At 35.1% G+C, this 16,411-nt stretch overlaps 1 pseudogene; it reads right to left on the bottom strand.

Moving 5' to 3' along the window:
* LOC129061780 (5' exonuclease Apollo-like) overlaps positions 1-15,103 on the bottom strand; it is a 52,289-nt pseudogene extending 37,186 nt beyond the window's left edge.
* Between the last annotated feature and the right edge of the window lie 1,308 nt (positions 15,104-16,411).

The raw sequence follows: 16,411 nt of genomic DNA, 5'->3' as shown, positions 1-16,411 counted from the left end.
TTATTCTGTTTCTTGCACTTGAGGCTTTCTCTTTCTCGGTAAAAAGAAGATATGATGGTTTCAGAGAGGGAGAAATGTGAGCTATTCTGTGAACTTTATCAAGTGTTCTAATACACTGGTTAACTGTTTTCCTATTTTAGGTCGAGTATTAAGTAGAGCGACATGTAGCTGCATTTGCTTCTTAAGTTACATACACTTACATATACTATTTGGAATAAGTGAGCACTATGAATTAAATGTAGGTGTTAGTAGCATTTGCAGAATTTTCTACATTTTGCTCTTTGTTCCTGCCATTAAACTTAACCACTGAGAAACTAAAGCAATAGATATTTCAAGTAATACTCTGCCTGGTTCCATCATCATGCCTTTTACACATGACCACATACACAACTTCATTTTGAGGAGAATTTACATATCAAATCTAGGAGGGTGCATGAGAGATTATTTGTCCATTTGTTTCCATTTTATAGGATGACAAAACAGGTGCAGAGAGGTTCACTTTGACAAGAGCAAATAATTTAAAATCAAAATGGGTATTTTAATAGAAGATAGAGGATATATGTATGGAAAGATTTTAAGTAGCAAGAGTTTACTTTTTTCCTCCCATATTTTTAAGGAACAGTTTTTTCATATTTTATTTAAATTTTTGTATTTTATTATGAGCAAATAAATTTAGGAAGTTAATTTACACTTCATGTGAGGATATTCAGTATATGTTAGAACTCTAACAACTTTGCTTTAACTTATCAATTGCTCTCAGGGTATATACAAGTTCTACTAAAAGTATTCAGGCTTTACACTTGAAGTATGCCTATTATGGAATGGCATCAGTGTCTGTTGGTGAAACAAATTTAGCCAACATTCTGCTTATTATTTAAAAATCCCATCAATTTTGTTAAATAAGAAACAGATGAAATACAAAACCTTTTAGCCAGTAGTCTACATACTACCTTGTTTCGCTCTTGTTGATGTGCTCTTTGAAGCTTTCATGTGGGATTCTCTGTCAACATGCTAAGCTCCTAGAGGTCAGGGACTACATTTTGTATTTCCCAGCACTCCTCCTTAGTGCCTGGTGCAATGCTGTGAACATAGTTGTTTTAATAAATGATTGCTTGCTAAGTAATTAAGGGATTATGCTTGAGAGAGCTCACGCATGAGATAGGTTATTAAGCAAATAGTAATTAAGCAGGTGAAGTCATACATGGCTTTAGTTTAGTTTTAACTCTTTCTTTTTCATTTAATTTTGTTTACTGATAATGTTTTCAAATAATACCTAAAATAAATCCCCAGATATATCTGCCTTGTGCATTATAGAAAAATAACTACTCTATCCTTTTTTTTTTTTTTTTTTTTTTGTGCGAGTGAACTATCTGAAGTTGAGTTCCGTGGTGACACTGGGACTTAAAGATGCAGAAAGGATTTCAAGCTGCAAACCTTCATGGCTGCAAATACTCCGAGCTTCATTAAGTCTTAGAGAAATTTATCAGAAGTGAGACCTTTTATGAATTTTTACATATTAAGTATTTTAAATTGTACTTTTGAGATACCAATCAGAAACCTCTGTTAAATAATAAAGTGGGAGCCTTCTGAAATGAAAGGGTGAGGCTATAGAGAATCTGAGATTAGCTAATCCTATCATTAATTGTATAACAATCTAGACTAAGCACATGATCAGGATGGGCACACATGCAGCAGCTGTGTGTGGTATTGTAAAGATCTCTTAGGCACTTTGTCACAACAGACAACTTCTAGACATGTCTTATTTGAAATACGACATATTATGAACATTTGAATATGTTATCAACATTTAAAAGTTGGGACATTTTACTTAAAAGTTTGGATTTGTACTTCTCTTGATAAATTTGATGTGGCAGTTCTGGTTTAGCATAGTTACAATAAACTGAATCAACTGGCCCCTTTTAATGGAGTAGGTACTGTCATTTTATATAATGATTATACAATTTTTTAGTCACACACAGTTGCCACCAAACTTCTTCACACATTTATGTGATCTGTCCAGCACCCTTGGCTCTTGACTTAGTAGGTCCTATCACAAACCCACAAAGATTTGCACCCTTAAATTACTAGAACTAACTTAATGGAGTTTTTGAACTACATTCAAAGCTGGAACAATAAGTATAGATCTGCACTGTTCAATACGGCACCACTAGACATATACCACATTTTAAATTTATAGTCATTAAAACTAAATAAAAATAAAAATACCATTCTTCAGTGCATTGGCTCCATTTTTAGCTGAATTTCAAGCTGTCCCTCCACATAGATGGAGAGTATCTTTATCATTGCATAAAGTTGTATTGGAAAATACTAACAGAGAGAGTAAAATCTTCACAAATGAATGACAGAAGCAAAATCCAAGGATGACAGACTTCAAACTGAAAATACTAAAGAGCGATGGGTGGGCAAGGAAGGGGAGTGCAATGGGGGAAAAAGTGGGACGCCTGTAATTGAACAACAATAAAAAGAAAAGAAAATACTAAAGCACAAACAAGTAAACAACCAGCACCCATTGAATTGAAGCACAGAAAGTGCAAAGTATTTAAAAAGATAATCTAAATCTTTTAAAATCTATTTAAGTACAAAGGCCTGACTGAATTGCATTGTAAAGAAATGGAATAGGGAAAAGCTACTACTGATAACAATTGTGGTTATGGACAGGTAGATTTCCAGAAGAAAAGAAAAGAAAAATCCTGGATACAGTATTAAAGGACACATTGATCTTTGAGTGGGTGTATTTATATAATTAATCCTCAAACTGATGGTTTAGGAATACTTAAGAAAAGAAGTGCACAATGAGCCAGCTTATGAGAAGAACAAGTAATGGCAAAATACATCTAACTAAGCCACCACAGCAAAAGATTTTAATGAAGAACTTCAAGGCATTTTATTATATTCCCTGTTAGTGATCTGCCTACCTGATCTTTAAGATCTCTTCAAGTCAAAAAATACTACACTGTTACTGCTGAAGAAAAGAATGCCTTTGAATGCAATATTCAGAACAATTCAGTGGATTTATAGCTGAGTCAATAACTTTAGTTAAAATATAATTAACTAATTAAATGGTAACTAGGGAGGGAGCTCTTGCATCTTTTTATAAAATCAGAATATTCTATGTTGAGATGTGTCATTTTATCAATGACTTGAATGAATGAATTTACAAAAGGCAAGCTCATTAAGTTATCAGGTGACACCAAGCTGGGAGGAAAAGTTAATATATGCAATGTCAGGATGAAAAGTTGAACAGATTCGATGACTCAAAACTAACAAGAATTAAGGGGGAATTTTTTAAGGTGATGCTTAATGGAGAATTTATCTTTAAAGGCATGAACTTGTAGTTCTTGAGAAATCATGAATTGCATTCTCAAGATTCAAGTTAACTTGATAGCCTACAACTCTGTCTTGAATTAAACAAGGTGTTTAGCAGCAATGTCCTTGTATTCAGCCTAAAATAGAACCAGCTATGTTGATACACCTTCTCCTTAAAATGCCTTCCTCACTTATTTTCAGGAAATAACACTCTCTGTGTATTCTGAAAACCACTCCTTGGTGGCCTTTACTGCTCCATCCTCATCTCCTATGTGTCTTAACCTTGGAGAGCTGCAATGTCTGCATCGCCTGCTCCACCTCCACTCCTTCTTCTAGTGAGTGAGTGCTACTGACAGCATTGATTCACTTATGGATGTAAACTCCAGTTTTAAATTTCAAGACTTCACGTATCCATGTGCTTGGATAGGCATTTTTCCCCTGGAATTTCCAGTCGATACCTTGTACTTAAACTGACTGAATTCCTAATTACCTCTTTGAAACAAATACCATCTTCCGTTTTCCCCATTTCCACTAAAGGTACTTCTATTCTTGCTGTCGTTCAGGATAAAAAGTTACAGTCATCCTTGACTCTTCACTTTTTCTTATATTCCCAATATGATCAGCTAGAAAAATCTGTCCATTTATTTCTAGAATTGCTATGTTTTCAACATTTTTCATTCTGCCACCTTTACCTAATGTGCCGTCATCTCTCACCTGGGTATTTCAATATTCTGTAACGCTCTTCCTATTCTCACCCTTGCTACATTCTACATACTTTGAACTCTGTATTCAGACTGACCTATTTAAATAGAATAGCCCTGTAACTCCTCAACTCAACATTTTCCAATTGGGCCTCTTCTCACTTAAATATACTTCTGAAATTTCCACAATGGTCTTACCCCATTACATTCTGACCTAATGTAATCTCTGCCAGCACATTGGACCCACTGTTTCTTTAACACTTCAAGCCCACTCTGGTCTCAGGGCATTGCACTCTGTTTATAATGCATTTCTCTAAGATATCTTTGCTGCTCACTCATTCATATCTTTCAAATTTTTATTCACATATTACTTCCTCAATAAGACTGTCATAGTTTGTCTATTTAAAAGTATTCTATTTCCACTAATCCCAAACTTGCTTCCATACTTGATTTTTAACAACATGTATTACTCTCTCAACTACAATATAATATATATATTTTTTATTTTCTCTCTTTCCCCCTTAATATATAATCCATAATGCCAAGGACTTCTGTGTTTTTTTTCACTGTTTTATCCCTCACTTTTAGGATATGGTTGGCATATAGTAGATACACAGAATTATTTTAAAATGAATGTATGCATATGAGAACACACTAAAGAAAAATATGAAGAATTTATGTGTCCAGTTAAATGTTCATCATAGCTGAACCATTTAAGAAAGAAAACATCTCAGTTTATAGGAATGAGGTCCAAATTAAGAGACATAAAACACTTTGTTCTCTACACCATCGCAAACTTTTGTATTTTGCATTTATGCCTTTGAAGAAGGCACATGAAACCATCAGTTTTAACAGAGAATGTTAAAATCTTCTAGAAATAATTTAAATATTATAGATATAAAAGAACAGGAAGTTGGGAAAGTTCAACTAAACTAATATGATTTATATATTTATATATTTATATATATTTAAATTTTTTTATTGTTCAATTACAGTTGTCCCAATTTTTCCCCCATTACTCTCCCCTGCTCTGCCTACCTCCCCTCCCACATTCAATTCCCAGTGCACCCCCCCCCATTGTCCTTGTCCATGGGTCCTTTATACAAGTTTCTTGACCCTTCTCCTTCTTTGCCCTGTTATTCTACTCCCCTCTCCCCTCTGGTCACTGTCAGTTTGTTTTCTATTTCCATGTCTCTGGTTCTATTTTGCTCACTAGCCTGTTTCATTGGTTCCACTTATAGGTGAGATCATATGGTATTTGTCTCTCACTGCCTGGCTTATTTCACTTAGCATAATACTCCCCAGTTCCATCTATGCTGTCTTTTTTGAGGTGTTAAATGAAAAAACAAACAAACAAACAAACCAATGAGTAGGTTCTGAAAGAATCAATAGGAATGGGTGAAAATTACTGATCCAGCTTCAGTATTTTGAAGAGTATCATCAACATTTTATACAATTACTATTTAAAATGATATGATCCTTAATGGTCAGCAGGAAGCTCCATTTTCCAGGGATCACTCAAGCAGAAAACCAGGTAATTAGCTATCTAGAAAATTATAAAATGAGATATGCACTGAATGAAAAGTGGGCTTATAAATTCCATGAGTTCTAATGTTCTATACTTTTTAATGCTAAGCGAGGTCTGTGCATAAATATGGATATGTAAGTATCTATCTGTGTGGGTACATGTATGATTAAATTTATATAAAATTATGTATGTATTTGACATGTACTTATATGTGTATACTTATGTTACATAAATATACCAGTTTTATTTTTATAGATATTAATTTGATCACAAGGACTACCTCATTGCTTGTAAAACTTCTCAACATTTTCCCTGAGCTCAGAGTTCAGATATTATATCCTGTTTCTTTCTAGTATTTTTCTACCCTCTGGGACATAAAATTCTGTGTACAAAATTAAGACCTATAGGTGAAAAACATAAGTTTGGTCCTTTAAAAGATCAGGAGCTAGCCATACTGATAAACATTTCTATCAACATTTCTATCAATCATTACTTACTACTTAATCTAAGTTTTAAATTTTCTTGAATATAAATTAATTTCCCATAGAAAATGAAATTATTTCAGTTGCATTTTACAGGGTGTATTTTCATATTATAAGTTAGTTCTTAAACTTTTTAATATTCAGGCAATTTTCTGAAAATGACAAGCATCAGTTAATCTTATGGGTATTAAGTTTACATACTGAAACAGGGGTTGTCTTTTATTACTGAATTAGGACAAAACGGAAAGAGAACAAAATCAATAAGCTGGAAATATCAGTAAAGTTCATATTCTCTGTTGTATCAAAGAGCAGATGTGATATTCATTATATCTGTGAAGATTGTAGGAACCAGGGAGAGAATTTTCAGTTGTATTCCAGATAAAATTCTCTTGCGAATAAACTACTTCTATAAGTGGATGTTATTATTGCCAAACAATTGTCTAACTTATTAAATTTAGATGTTTACATATATGTCAGCGCTTACAATATTGATCATTCTTTAATGACCTCATACCAGCACTTCTTAAACTTTAAGGTATCAGAATTATGGAAGGAGCAACATATGAATACATATTCCTGGGACTGACCTCCAGATTATTCTATTTCTGTTGGTCAGGATAACACAGAGACATTCCCTTGCCTTCTCTCTACCACATGGTATAGGCAGTCCAGGGACCGCATTTTTGCCTGACACTGTGAAACTTTATGAAAATTCATATTTTAAAATGAAAGATATCTTTCTGTATACCTGATTTGTTTGTATAGATATATAGAGAGAGTGTAAGTCCATTTGTGTTTAGGTCTAGAATTTGTTGGGGGTTTTTTTTGTTTTGTTTTTTGGCATTCTTACACGTTTATTCTAACCAATTCTTTCACGTCTTCCAAAATGTATAGGGACAGAAACAAAATTTTCCTGATGCCTGCTCACTTACAGACACATATTTGAGGAGAGAGTGCCCTCATGTGGTAATGTGATGCTAAAACTATTCTGTCATTTTTATTTTTGCCTTGGACAACCACAAGAAAGCAATTTCTGTTAACTGTACCACTGACTCATTTTGTTTGCTGAAGAGATTTTAGAGGGATTTTTTTGAGGCCTAATGAGGTAGGTATTAGCTTGCAAAAATGTTACACTCCCAGTGTGGATTTTCAGGTACCAGCAACTCTGACTTCCTTCATTGATTCAGGTAACCTGAATCTGTCTCAATGCTTCTGTTAGGTCATAATAAATGAATGCACAAAATTAATCCGCTGGGGACATGTGGCTCATCAGCACACAAACACAACATTCTGTTATTATTATAGTTCACTGGTTTTCTTGGACCATGGGAATAATTTAACTGTGATCCAAAGTCATAAATGAAATATCAAAATTATTCTAACATTCAGGGTAATTTTTGGATGAACACTAAGTGGTTCAAAAACAACAACATAAATAACTTTTTACACAGATAAACTTGCTCTTGAAGTTGAGCACACAGTCCTTTGGATGAGAAACATCTATGATAGATACTGTAGAGGACAGATATCCTGTTCACTTTATATTTACTGTATGAGGGGAATGCTAAACTGTCTAAAAAAACAAAAGCAATAACCCCAGCCAACAGAATAACATTAAGTTCAGTAAATAAAAAACATATTGGAGTCTAGTATGCTGTCTTGATTAAAATGTATTAAAATAAAATGGAAAATTTTTTTAATATTTACAATGAAATTGATAATCATTTAAAATGAAAGTTTGCCATTTCATTGCTATACTTGGCCATGATTGTTATATAAATTACATATACCTCCCTCCTCTGAGTGTGGCCTGTGGCTAGCCTGATTTACATCCTTCTGGTAAAAAATGTTATTTTCCAAAGGAAAGCATTAACATTTGTTTTCTATTGGATTTTTCCCTTTGTTTGACAAATATTATTCAACCCATAAAGTTATTTTTAAGTATTTTAATATAGGTTGTTGTTTCTTAACACTATTTTAATATAAGCATATCGCCAGGAATCTCCCTTTCCCACATTTCCTTGACATAACTGTTTTTACCATCTGTGTGTGTTTGAATCCAGCATTTTTCTGCAAAAGAAGTGTATCTACAAATAATTATATAGTATGTAAAGAAATATCTATGCATATATGCACATGTTTATACTTTAGAACACATATAGCTTTATATTTTTTATCTTAAATCATGATGGTTTTTTGTGTAATCAATTTTTAGTACTTTAATAGTGAATATACATATTAACATTTATTTACCTATTACTATATTTGAGTGTGTTTCCAATATCTTATTTATAATACTGCAATGAATATCCATGTTCCAAATGTATTGTGTGGTTATTTAAATACTTTTGGTTAAATTCCTGAATAATTTAAAAATTACAGACACATATTAGCACTTGCAACCGAGAAGAATTATATCAATTTGCACTTTTACTAACAAGAATAGTAAAATAGTAGTAGTAACAGTAATACTGGAAAATAGCATGGAACCTATGGCAATAGGTCAGAGAGAAAACATAAAAAGAATATGAAGACAGTAGAGAAACAGAATAATTTAGATAATTTACTATAGGAAACTGATATCGATTTTATTTTATTTTAAGTGTATTTTATTTTTTTTTAATTTGTAAATCATGTTTATTCTATTACAGTTGTCTCAATTTTCCCCCCTTTACCTCCCTCTACTCATCCCACCTCCATTCCCTGCTCCCGCAGTTAATTCCTACTCTGTTGTCCATGTCCATGGGTCATTCATACATGTTCTTTGTCTAGTCCCTTCCTCTTTTTTCCACCATTGTCCTCCTTCCCCATCCCCTCTGGTCACTTAGACTCTAGTCAACAAAATAAACTAATGAACAAAATAAACCACAGGCATGGAAACATGGAGCAGACTGAAACTGATATCAATTTTAAATAACAAAGTCCGGAATCATAACAGCATTTGAAGAATATGATCAATTTGGAAAATAGAATAAAGAGCTATAAGAAGCTAGGAAATAAATTTAGAAGAAAAATCACAACTCATTACAATTTTAAAGCTTATTACAATAGCAAAGAGCAAAACTACTTTGGTAATCATACTCAGTGTTATAGGTAACAAATTAAGAAAATCATAAGAAAACTACACCAATAAAGGTAATCAAAGAGAAGCTGCACTAAGGATTTAAATTACAGAAAAAACAGTGTGGTATTTTTGGTGGTTGGGGTAGAGGTAAAAGAATAGGCCTAGGGAGGATAAATGATAATGGAAAAATAAAGATTCATTAAAGATTGAATCTACCACATGAATGATTAATATTGCTAAATATGATAATTAAAAAATTAATAATGACCAAGCCCTAGAATAAGAAAATCTAAAGAGTCAATAGAGGAAGAGGCTGTGAGCTGAGAATTTCTTTGCTGCACAGCATATATGACATTACAAAACAAGGGAAAAACATTTTCAAATATACAAGTCTCAGGAATTGCATTTTAGACAGGTTTCTACAAAAGTTTACTTAAAGATGTAGACAAATGAGAAGAGAATGGAATCAAGGATTTGCAAATGAAGACACTTTGGGGGGCATAGAGGATGCCATGACATTACTTTAAAAATATTTTTTAAAAAACAAACAAAAAATAGGCAATACCATACAAAAATTTTTTTAAAGTATTAATAATATAGGAGGAAATAAAACCATGAATTAAAATAACAAAATCAAGCATATCTATTATAACAAAAATGTAAAAATTATGAACTTATAAATTAAAAGAAAAATGCTTTTAATGTGAGTTAAAACATAACTTTTGTTGTCTATAAGATATATACTTAACTTTATACTCAGTTTATAATAATGTATGTAAATTGAAACTTCGTAAAGTATTTTAACTATGAGAAATTTGACCATCAAAACCACTCAGTAGCTACTACTGTCCCTATTTTTATATGAATTTCTGTCCAGAAGGTATCCAGCCATAAAATAAGAAAAATACAGACATTTATTGAAGAAGATACAAGATACAAGAAACATTGTACATAGGACAATGATGACTCAGTCCTCTTCAAATTGTGGGACCTCACACAATTCTCCCAATCACCACCAGATGCCCCATCATTTTCCTGAATCTCATAAGTGGCCTGATATCTCTTCTCTTTCAAAGGTCATCTTAGTTTCAGGAAAAGCCAGAAGTCATAGAGCACCAAATCTGGGCTGTAGGGGAACTGAGTCACATGCATGATGATGTTTTGCCAAAAAACTCTACACTAGACATGATGCGTGAGTGGGCTAGTTGTTGTGATGAAGCTGCCAATCACCAGTTCCCCATAGCTGTAACTTTCTGAATCATCCCAATAGTTTCTGTGGAATAATGTTCAAGCTTACCACAACATTTGATGCAGATTTGTTGCTCTACTTGCTCAGTCATTTTGAATGTGATGGCCACACAGTACACATGCTGACTCAACAGCATCTTCTAACCAACCCCCTACGCCGCCCCACCGCGACTAGTACAGTGAAGTCGTCATTGTTCATGCATACACATTCCAATCCATTCTCCTTGGCTGCCAGGTTACATTGATGTTACACAAAACATTCTCATTATATTGACAATGGCTGTACATTTTCTGGACAGACCTCATATATAAGGAGATTGACTTTTAGAAATTGTTATAGATATGAGTAAATTCAATTTTTTAACTAATGCTAAAACCCTAGCTTCCTGATTTCTAATATTTGGTGTTCTTTCTAGTACATTGTGTCATGCATTTTTTGCTTTCTAAGGTCCCAATTCATGTCACTGTATTTATAAAGTAAATTTCATTTATAAATAATTTTATAGTTATCTAAGTGCTGATTATGGACCATCAGGAACATATAGAGTACATGGAAATAAAATTAATTTAAAAATCCACATGTTAAACTGATCAATTTAAGGCACTGGGTTTTATGTTACTTGTATTCTGCTGAAGTTGCCAAAAGCTTGCTGTTTTTTAAAATAGTTACTTGATTTCTTATTTGCAAAATTGGTAGATATTATTATTCATGCATAACATTGTAGGATATTTTGAATAAGAATGAAGCAATATTTTAAATCTTGGCATTAACATCAACCTAGCTTAAAACCTTTCTAATACAAATGAGAACCAATGAAGAATAGACATTTGTGACATTGTAGCCCGAGACTGTCTGTGGATGCCTCTTATTCAGCTTTGCCTTGCCTACAGCCCTCCTAATGCTTGCTGCACACTAGCTATTTAATAAACTATTGTTGAATTCACTTATGAATTAGCTACTTCGTTATTCTCTAGAAAGGGGGCTTAAAACTTTCTAAATGGAAGTGTTTTAGGATTTTCTTAAGGGAAGAGAATTTGTTGGGAAAAACTGCTCCTACACTTGAAAATTAATTGTTTATATGGAATATTTAACTTAGACATGAACATATTTAAAACACTGTAAATAGTTACCAAATATATCTACAATGTGGGTGTATGGTTAGTGACCCGTCCTATCTCACAAAAAAAGTAAGAGAGTCTGGCTAGCTATTTACCAGTTTCCCTCCACTTTCACACATAAAAGTTACTATTCTATGCCAATAAGCAGTATGGTTTATTCATATTACACTGGATATATCTGCATCTGTATGCACACACGCACGCACACACATACACAGAACACAAAGCTATGCCCAGAAAGTATCCAGCCATGCAATATGACAAATAGAGATATTTACAGAAAAAGATAAAAGATAGAAGAAATGTTGTACATAGAACAATGACACCTCAGTCCCCTTCATGGTGGGCATATTGGGGCCTCCTATAGTTCTCCCAATTGCCATCAGCTGTCCCATCATCTTTTCCTGAATCTCATTGATGTCCTGAAACCTCTTCCTTTTCAAAGGTGATCTTAGTTTTAGAAAAAGCCAGAAGTCACAGGGCACCAATCTGGGCTGTAGGGGAGCTAAGTCATCCGGGTGATTTAATGTCCCACCAAAAAATTCCGCACCAGGCCTGATGCATGAGCAGCCATGTTGTCATGATGAAACCATCAGTCACCAGTTGTACATAGCTGAGGCCGTCAGAATCATTTTAATACTTTCCACAGAGGAATGTCCAAGTTTAATGCAAAATTTGTTGCTCTACTGGCCCAGTCATTTTGAATGTGATGGCCACACAGTACACATGCTCACTCAATGGCATCTACCACCCCCACAGACCAGTCCAGTGATGTCATCATTGTTCACACATGCACATTCCAGTTCACTCTCCTTGGCTGCCAGGTTACATCGATGTCATGCACACCATTCTCATTATGTTAATAATGTTTGGACTTTTTCTGGACTGACCTCATTTCTAAACTTTAGGAGTTCTGACTTATGTGCATGCAAGTACTCAAAGAAGAACATTTAAACCACCAGCTTAATCAATTGTATTTCTGTGGTTTTTGCTTTTTATTTTCATGTCACTGATATAAACCATGGTGGGAAAAAAAGGCAGACAATCACGCTCACAGCACTTGCAAAATATGGTCTCCAGAAGCCTCTGGATTCTGCAGATAGTTGTTGGGTTTACTGCTGAGATTTGCTGGAGTGACTTGATTAAAAAAAACACAATTTAATGTCATATAAACATACCTCTCCTAATCCTTAAAATTTTGCCACTCAGTAGTTACTTCAAATACTTTACCCACTATTTTCTGTGTGACAGAATTATGTATCGCCTGCTCTCCACCTGCTGCTCACTTCTTCCCTACTGCAGTTCCTATGATTAGACACTATACTCTTACAGCATCCTGATGAAGCTTACACACAAGTGCCCCTTCCTCCCAAACCCCTATGCACATGTGCATGCGAGAGTACAGCACTCCCCTCCCCCGCCACCAACAAAGACATTGTATGTTGGTTGTTACCCAGTTGTTACCCGGTTTCTTTTTCCCACAGATTTGTGCACTGGACCTAAGAGTCAGTCCGTTTGTCCTGTGTGAGTGAAAAATTTGGGAGTCTAATGGTTTTTCTAAGTTATGGAAATTGTAAGAAACATAAATTTTATATGTATCTCATTCTTCCTTTTTCCTACCAGTAACTGAAGAAAGGGGGCCCTTAATTTAGTTTATATAAAATAGCTGTTTTCTAATCCTGATTCACTTGCTTTGTGACTCTGAGCAAGTTATCTATTTTTTTTGTCTACAATTTTATTATCTATGAAAGAAGGACTGAAATAAATCTCAAAATTCTGTTTCATTTCTAAATTATAAATCTGAGAAACCATTAAGTTGAAACAATAAAAATTGCACTTTTTTAGTTAAATTGTCAAATATTGTGATTTTATATGAATTGTCCTGGTAATTGGATATCAAAGAGCAGTACTAAAGATGCCACTTTCATCCTTTCACCAAGAGGTGACATTGCCATTAGCTAGCTTTAGATTATGTCATCCTTTTCTCCCTTCAGTAGCTTGAGATGTTGAGCTCTACTAGATTTTTGCTTAACATATTATGCCCCAGTGCCTAGATCAGTGTCTGGCAAATGCGAGAGATATAAAGTAAATGTTTGCTGAATGAATAGTGTTGTGACTAAAAATGATCAAATCCTACCTAATTGTAATTATTAATAATGATGATAATCAGGCATGTTGAAATACTAAAGTAGATAATATCAAAGGTGAAATTTCTGACAGTTCTGTTAATGGGAAGGTGACAAGTTAATCTCAGCTAAAATAATCAAAGGTGTGGCTCAGCAGAGACAAAGATGAAAAGCTGTGTCAAATTAGTACAAGGCTCATAAATGGCTTTATGAATATTGATTTTTAAATTATATGCATTTTTATGATTATACATTTTTGTGTGAAAATATTAAAAAAGAAAGACTTTAAAAAAATCACTTACCTTGTTACTCCCCACAAAAAAATAATCAAATTGGGGCCATATATAATAGCTTCTTATGCCATAATCATTTCCCCCATGTAATTAAGTATTCCTTGAAAACATTCTTTCCTATTATTTATTTATTTATTTTAGGTTGTATTTGTAATTTTATTTAAAGTGGGCAAAGTGATGACTTAATATACATGTATATTGTAAGATGATTACCACAATCAAGTTAATAACACATCTACTTCCTCACATAGTTATCTTTGTATGTGTGTGTGTATGTGCTGAACACTTAGATCTACTCTTGTAGAAAATTTCAAGTATACTATAGAGTTTTATAAACTACAATCACCCTGTTATATTTTAGATTCCCAGAATTTATTCATCTAAATGTTTATACCCTTTGACCAAAATCTCTACATTTCCCCTACCCTCCAGCCAATGGCAACCACCATTTATTTTCTGATTCTGTAAATTCTACCTTTTTTAGATGCCACATGTAAATAAGATCACATAGTACAGTCATACACCATATAGCACTATTTTGCTCAGTGAACACCACATATACAATGGTGTTTTTATAATATTGTAGCGAAGCTGAATTCTCTGTAAGACATGGAAGAATATGTGGTTTAAGAGTAATTTTCTTTCTCCGATGGAAGTGATATCTGTGGAGATTAGCAATAGGTTCCCTCTCAGTCATAGCCCCTCATTTTTGAGTGCACAGATTATATTCCAGTCAGTCAGCCACTAACCTGTTTTAACACAAAGGGCAGTGGCTCCCTCACTAGACATTCAGAGGGCACCACAGCCCTCCCAGATCTAGCTTGACAGTCTGCAGAGTGCATTGCTGTAAATTCTTTGTTGAGGACCTAAGATTCTCTACAAGGACCCAGGGTCACAGGAGCCACCTTAACAAGTATTGTGTCAATGCCATTTTAGTAAAAGCTTTCTGTAGTCATGTGGAGCCACCTGTCCCTGTACTTTGGAAATATTTTCAGGTCATAATGATGTAAAGCATAGGTAAATTGCATTTCTTCCATAAATTTAAAGCTCTTTGTGCCAGGTAGGATCAATGGAAAAAAAAAATTCCAAAAGTCAAAATACTGTTTTCAGTTCTTCAACCTTTCCATGTTAAACGTGCTTTTTCATTATGAATACCACAAAGTTTCTTAATCTGTCCGCCGCTCCAACATGCAATATCCAAAACCATGTTGCCATGACGATCCCGTTTTTTTCTCTCTCCATCTTGATTTTACTGATTCTCCAGCCACCTTTCTCTCCCTCCTGACAGCCACTATTATGATGACCTGTGCCCTACATGGCTAGTTTCTCCCCAGTATTTCCAGTTAATCCAACCCTCAGCTGTCGCACTGCGCAGGTGGCTACACCAGGCGCGCCGCCACAGGGGATGCAGCAGAGAGCACGGCGCTCCCTGAACCTGAGGGAAACCGGCAGGGGCCAGCGGAGACGGGAGCAGGGCTCTGAATCCTGCAGAGCCGTCCCCGGGTTGTACCGGATCAGGGGGATAAACACAAAACATTGCAAACACTTCTCTGTTTGCGGGGAGAGCAGACAGCGGCACTTCCCTCTTACCGGAGAAGGCTAGGACACATCTCTCTAGTGGAGAAGGTCCTGTCGCCCTTTGTTCCAAGGCTTTTATTGAAAATCTTATCAGTGGGGATAGGTAACAGGAATGCATACGTTATCTCATTACATCAGTATGATAAGTTTCACAGAGAATATATGATGCTTTTAAGAAGACAAGTAACAGGAGTACACTGATTTACAGGGGTCTGAGAGGAGATTAGAATCAACAATAGAGGCTACAGATAAGGGGATAGTAGACTTAAAGGCACCTTAAAGATATAGGGTAAGGGATGTAAATAATGTAAATGTCCAAATGATATAGGGTAAAAGGTGTAAATAAAGGTCCTTTGCAACATGAGCTGACCAGAGATTTGAGGGAGGACCAAAGCACCCTCTAAAGAATTTACTTTTAGGCCTGATTTCCCCAGGACCCTCCAGATCTAATTTAGGGCTGTTTTTCCTGCACTGTTTCAATCCTGAGCCAGGCTGGGGCAGGAAACCACCATGGGATAAGGATGAGGACTCCGGCCATGTCCAAGCCAAGCCGAGAGGTATGGGGGCCTTTTTGCCCCTTCTCCATGTCCCCCAATTTCTTGTCTGCTGCCAATACCCACTGGGACCTGTCTTTGGTTGTTTACCTCAGCTCCAGGTAACTTACTCATCATTGGTCACCAGTCTTCCGTGACAAAGCAGAGAGGGGACAGGTCAAGTCTCCTCAGGAGCCTGTTTTTCTAAGGCCTCCCGATTATTTCCAGCCTTGGGGCCCTCCAGCCTGTAGGCAGGGTTATAGCTCCTGAAACCAGGCCGGGCATTTCCCAGCACTCAGCCCTGATCATGGAGCAGCACTGACAACTTTGATGCTACGTTGGGGACACTGTCAACAGGAGGCAGAGGAAAGGCTTGTGGGACAGTGTTTATAAAATCTACAGTTGAATACAG

Source organism: Pteronotus mesoamericanus, unplaced genomic scaffold (assembly GCF_021234165.1).
Source record: "Pteronotus mesoamericanus isolate MK-2021 breed Mesoamerican mustached bat unplaced genomic scaffold, CSHL_Meso_final scaffold_651, whole genome shotgun sequence".
In the NCBI taxonomy this organism is placed as follows: Eukaryota; Metazoa; Chordata; class Mammalia; order Chiroptera; family Mormoopidae; genus Pteronotus; species Pteronotus mesoamericanus.
Note: the sequence above shows the minus strand (reverse complement) of the source record. Positions and strands in the feature narration are given on the sequence as shown.